General features: G+C 39.2%; 1 non-coding gene across 1 annotated transcript; it reads right to left on the bottom strand.

Annotated features, from left to right (window-relative positions):
- Window positions 1-374: 374 nt before the first annotated feature.
- Window positions 375-448, bottom strand: TRNAK-UUU. The gene has a single exon. It is a non-coding gene; the product is annotated as a tRNA-Lys (tRNA).
- Between the last annotated feature and the right edge of the window lie 4,705 nt (window positions 449-5,153).

Genomic DNA, 5,153 nt, shown 5'->3' on the forward strand with positions numbered 1-5,153 from the left:
TATTTTTAAAAACCAGCCTAATGGAGATCAAATAAATTGGTTACAGGTTTAGACGTAAAATTATGTTCTTGTCTTTATATGCAGTTGTGCACACAGGCATTTTACATCACCTCTGCAAAGACATCACAGACTTGAGCTGCAACGCCCAGTAGTAAAACACAGAATCATAGAATAGAATCACAGAATGGCCTGGGCTGGAAGGGACCTTAGAGATCATTTAATCCAGCCTTCCTGTCACGGGCAGGAACGCCTCTCAACTAGATCAGGCAACACAGGGGGACTGAGCAGGGATCGAACCCGTGACCTTCTCATTATCAGCACCACGCTCCAACCAACTGAGCTAACCGGCCCTCCTTAAAAGTTGACTTTTGAGTCGCCCAACGCGGGGCTCGAACCCCGCGACCTTGAGATTAAAAGTCTCACGTTCTACCAACTGAACAAGACTGGCCTCGTATCAAAGCAGTGTCGTAAGTTTATGACAGATTTCAGGGAGGAAAAAAAAAAAAAATTTGTTTTGTAGATATATGTGTTTATATGCATACTTTTGTATATACAAATACACATTTTTGAGAAATGGAGGATCTTGGAGTTTCTCTCAGATCACATTTTTAATATTGCAGAAAGGAAGAAGGCAATATCCCAGCTAAGAAGTTTCTGACTGATAAAGTACTGAAAGACTGAATACGCATCCTCTTTCTGCTTAATTGCTTCGAAGAAACATTTGTAGTGAAATATTTTCATATTTATCCTGCCTACTTGCCCAGGATGCTTTAAAGGGGTAAATTACATCTTTCTCACTACAGGAACTTCTCCCCAACTGCCTGAAGCGTGCTCTGCGGCTGCAGCTACACCGGGATTTGCAGGGAGGGCAACACAGAACAATCATAGAATCATAGAACAATTCAGGTTGGAAAAGCTCCTTGGGATCATCGAGTCCAACCATTGACCCTACACTACAAGTTCACCCCTAAACCACATCACCCAACACCACATCTAAATGACACTTGAACATCCCTGCATACGTCCAGCTCTGTACTGGAGGGCACGTAAAAAATCTCTGGTCACTTTGGAAAGCTTTGATTTCCCCTCCCTGCAACCCCACACCATGGCTGACCTTGGTTCAAAGGCTGTTTTTACAGATCTTCTGTTCCTGTACTATGCCTAGAGTACACAGGATAGGTTTTCAATGGGATTTGAGCTGCTAATTCTCTTAGACTCCCTGGAAAATTCCAGTCCAGTGTCTTCACATTTACAAAATTGATTTCATGCCATGACTGTTTTAGAGCCTGGGGTGCTGTGTTTTTTCCTCTTCTTTTTTTTTTCTTCAGAAAAAAAAAGATAGATGCTAAACTAGCAGAATATTTTCATGCATTTTGCCTTGCTACAGTTTGCAGAAGTGTTTGGAGCAGACCCTATAGTGCTGTATCCAAGAGTAACAGAGCCAGGAACTGAGGGGAATTTTATGGTCTACAATTAACACTTCCTAAATGCTATCAATTTGGGAGATGAAACTAGTGCTACTGAGCTCATCTCATGGTACAAAAATGAGATTATTGCTAAGCGAGTATGGCACCTTTGTTTTGAAAAACACATTTACTCTCCTGGGTGTTTGTTAAGACTTATGGACCATAAAAATAGATGGTAATTTGAAGCGGTTTATCGAAAGAGTCTTTTAGACTATCTCATAAAAATGCACACAGATGTACCCAACTCAGACCACACTCTGCTAATTATCAGCTTTTTTCCACAATTTACAGATGGTGGAAACTATCCTCGTATTTTTTACATCTTGCCCAGGATGTTAATAGGAAGTAAATAACATCTTTTCTCTTATGACATTATCGCTCTCCTTGCAGCACAAGCTTTAATCAACTTTTATTAATTAAGCAAGGGACCAAATTTTCTGCCTGGTAACACTGCTTCGAAGTCTGTGATCAAAAAGCCATGGCGGCTTAAAAGATCAGAGAAAAAGCTAATAATTAACACTTCTGCATACAAATACAATTCAGGATTTCCATAGGAAGCCTCTCATGGTCAGAACCACGAAATGTAATTTGCTATTGCTGAGATTTCTGCATTTGTTTTATTTTTTTTTCCAAGGCTGTTTTTTAAATCTTAGCATGCCTGGCCATCAGGGAGATACCTTAGTGGAGACAAACTAAAAAGGTTTTGGAATTGAATGCTACACGTTGGATGCATGCTGAAGATGGCAGCTGGTGTCCAGATGAATTTCAATAACCTTACGAGACGAGCCTTCCTAGATACTAACAGCACTCACAGCTTGAGTTTTTCCTTATGGCTATTTAATTGATCAGTCTTGCATGGGATGATACCCTTGATACTGATCCTCAAATTTACTACTTCGAGCAGCTTTAAAAGGAAGATGCATTCACTGACACATTTAAGCAAAATCAAATAGTTCTTAAATAATTGGTCTAGAAATGATAAATTATTTATGAATGTATAATAAATCAACATCCTGATTACTAAAATGTCTGGTCAGGGTATTTTCTGTACAAAAATATTAGTGGGCCCAATGAGCTAACTGACAGCTAACCAGATTTTGAGTTTGCATGTGTCAATCTCCATTCTCTGCTCGAAATGTAGTAAAAGCTATTAAAGTTGTTAAATTTCCTTTTTGGTTATTTAGGGATTAGATCCCTCATACCACAGGTTATTGTTATACATGTAGTACAAAATATCTCCACTTTTAGCTTGCTCTATTATAACAATTACTAAGTTGGATATGCCAGTCTTACTAACTTATGCCAGCTACGTATTTGTATGGTAACACCCAATTCTTAATGGCTCTCCAGTATTTTGTCACATGGGATTTAGCCTCATAGTTTATTCGTGCCATAGGCAATGCAAACTATGTCCAATCCCCCAGTCAGTTTAGCCAGAAGTGGTTCTGCAGCTTTCTATCTTCTTTTTAAACTCACTCTCACTGGCAATTCGGTGTTCTTCACTATAGTTGTCTCAGGAAAATATCCTCCCTGGAACACAGACTGAAATTTATATTATTTTCTATCTTTCCATTAAAAACTGATGGTAGATCTAGAGTAATGTGGTATCCTGCCAGGATGTATGCACCACAGCTGTAATTTGTAGTCAAAAATATCCAGTAATGTTACATTTTTCAGTAGAAAAATTCCAAAGCTAGAAGACATACTCTGTTATACTAATTGATTAGCTCTTTCTCTTGCTAGGAAAAAAAAAGAAAAAAGCCATGTTCCCTTAGTCTGCAGAGTCTCCTTGTAAATGATATTCCAAACCAAATAATTCTTTTTGGATTCAGGGCACAGGAGGAAAAAGGAAATCCTCACAGCTCTCTCTAGTCTGCTCTGTCCCCATCTTGAGCCCCAGTCTTAGATCCACAGGGATGCACACAGTTGGCGGTGACAAATCCTGATCCATGGACACGAATGTTAAAATTCACCTTCTCACAGGATCACCTCTGTAATCTGAGGTTCTGCAAGGCAATAAGTAATTTTTCTAGGATACTGTTCTTTCAAAGTACTTCTCCATCTTTCTTGCTTGCCTTCTCACGCTCAGGGAAGCATCCTGCCACCTCAACTCAACTCCATGCCTGTTCTATTTTAACCTCCCTTCTGCTGTATATTTCACTAACTTGCCATTATCTGCAAGAGGCGTTTTGACAAGGAAAGGCTTCAATGGACAAAAAGAACCCGTACTGCACAAAGCTACCTAATCCTGCCTCTTCTCATGCAGTCATGGAATCACAGAACTGTTTCCGTTGGAGAAGACCTTTAGGATCATCAAGATCAACCATTATCTAACTTTACCAAGCCCACTTCTAAACCATGTCCCCGAGCACCAGTCTAAACAGCTTTTAAATACATCCAAGGATTGCAGTTTGACCGCTTCCCTGGGTAGGCTATTCCACTCTTTGGTAGTCCTTTCAGGGTAGAATTTTTTCCTAATGTCTAACGTCGTAACATCATCGTTGCCACGAACAGCCCGGCTCCCTCCTTTCAGGTCTTCTGTATCACACCACCACTTACTTTGTGGCCAACTCTAAATTTAGCTGTCTGAAACTGCCATGTTTGAAAATTAGGCTCTAGAGAGAAAACATTTCACTTCAAGGTAATGCTTTTAATTTCCTTTTGGTGCATGAAAATCATCAGGAAGGGGACATTTTAAAATATCATTAATGAAATCGCAGAGATAGCATAAAAAACGTAAAATACAGTTCTTTAATTAGATATTAGATTAGCAGCTCTTAATAAAGTTACATAAAGTTAGTCAATCAATGCTATTCTTTCTCAGTATCCCCAGAGCAATTAAGAATTCAGTGCTCTGCAAGATCCGTTTAATGATTTGGCAAGGTCTCTTTTGGATCCCTGTGCATTTTGCAGAAGTCTACATACATCACGCGAGATTCCTACTGCAGCAGGTTTCTGGGGCCTTCCAACAGAACGACTCACCAAGAGACTCATCTATTAGATGGGTACGTCCAGCAGCTTCGAGGTCAGTCTATATAAATGACATAACGTGAACGAGGTTGTTAGAACATCCATCAACTGCACGAGCAGTCTGATGGCGTGGATGTTGCAAGAAGCGTGGTTGTGAAAACTGAAAAAACTGTGGCTTTTCTTTGCATGCAGATACATCCTCAGAGGTCGCAACATGTCATTTTTCAATGACGTGCTTATTTTATCTGTCCCTCCAGCAGCTGCTGTATGTGTGTAGCAATTACTTTTCAATATTGGAGTGCTTACAGCAGAATTCATCAGTACACATTGGTCCTTTTTAAAGAAGGTTTGAAGATAAAAAGTTCTTGAAATTGATGTAAAGCCATAATTAAAAACAAACTTAAAGATTACTTTCAGAAAAATAACTTTTAACAATCTTAGTCTTGCCAGGATGTGCACTTGTGTATAGCCATTTGCTGTGACCGGATGATGGTGACTATATTTTGTAATTTTGTTTACATTAATTTACTGCCTATTATAAGAGAAACTTGGTAATTATTAAGGAAAAAATACGTAGGCTTTATGTGAAGAGCATCTTATCTGACAGTTCAGCTCCTAGGAAACCTGTGACATTCTATGGTGGTATGTACCTTAATCTGCCAGTGAGAAAGGTACTGAATGCATAATTAATTAGTATTATGTAGCCTCAGTGCCTTT

This window comes from Apaloderma vittatum, unplaced genomic scaffold (genome assembly GCF_000703405.1).
Source record: "Apaloderma vittatum isolate BGI_N311 unplaced genomic scaffold, ASM70340v1 scaffold1706, whole genome shotgun sequence".
Taxonomy (NCBI): domain Eukaryota; kingdom Metazoa; phylum Chordata; class Aves; order Trogoniformes; family Trogonidae; genus Apaloderma; species Apaloderma vittatum.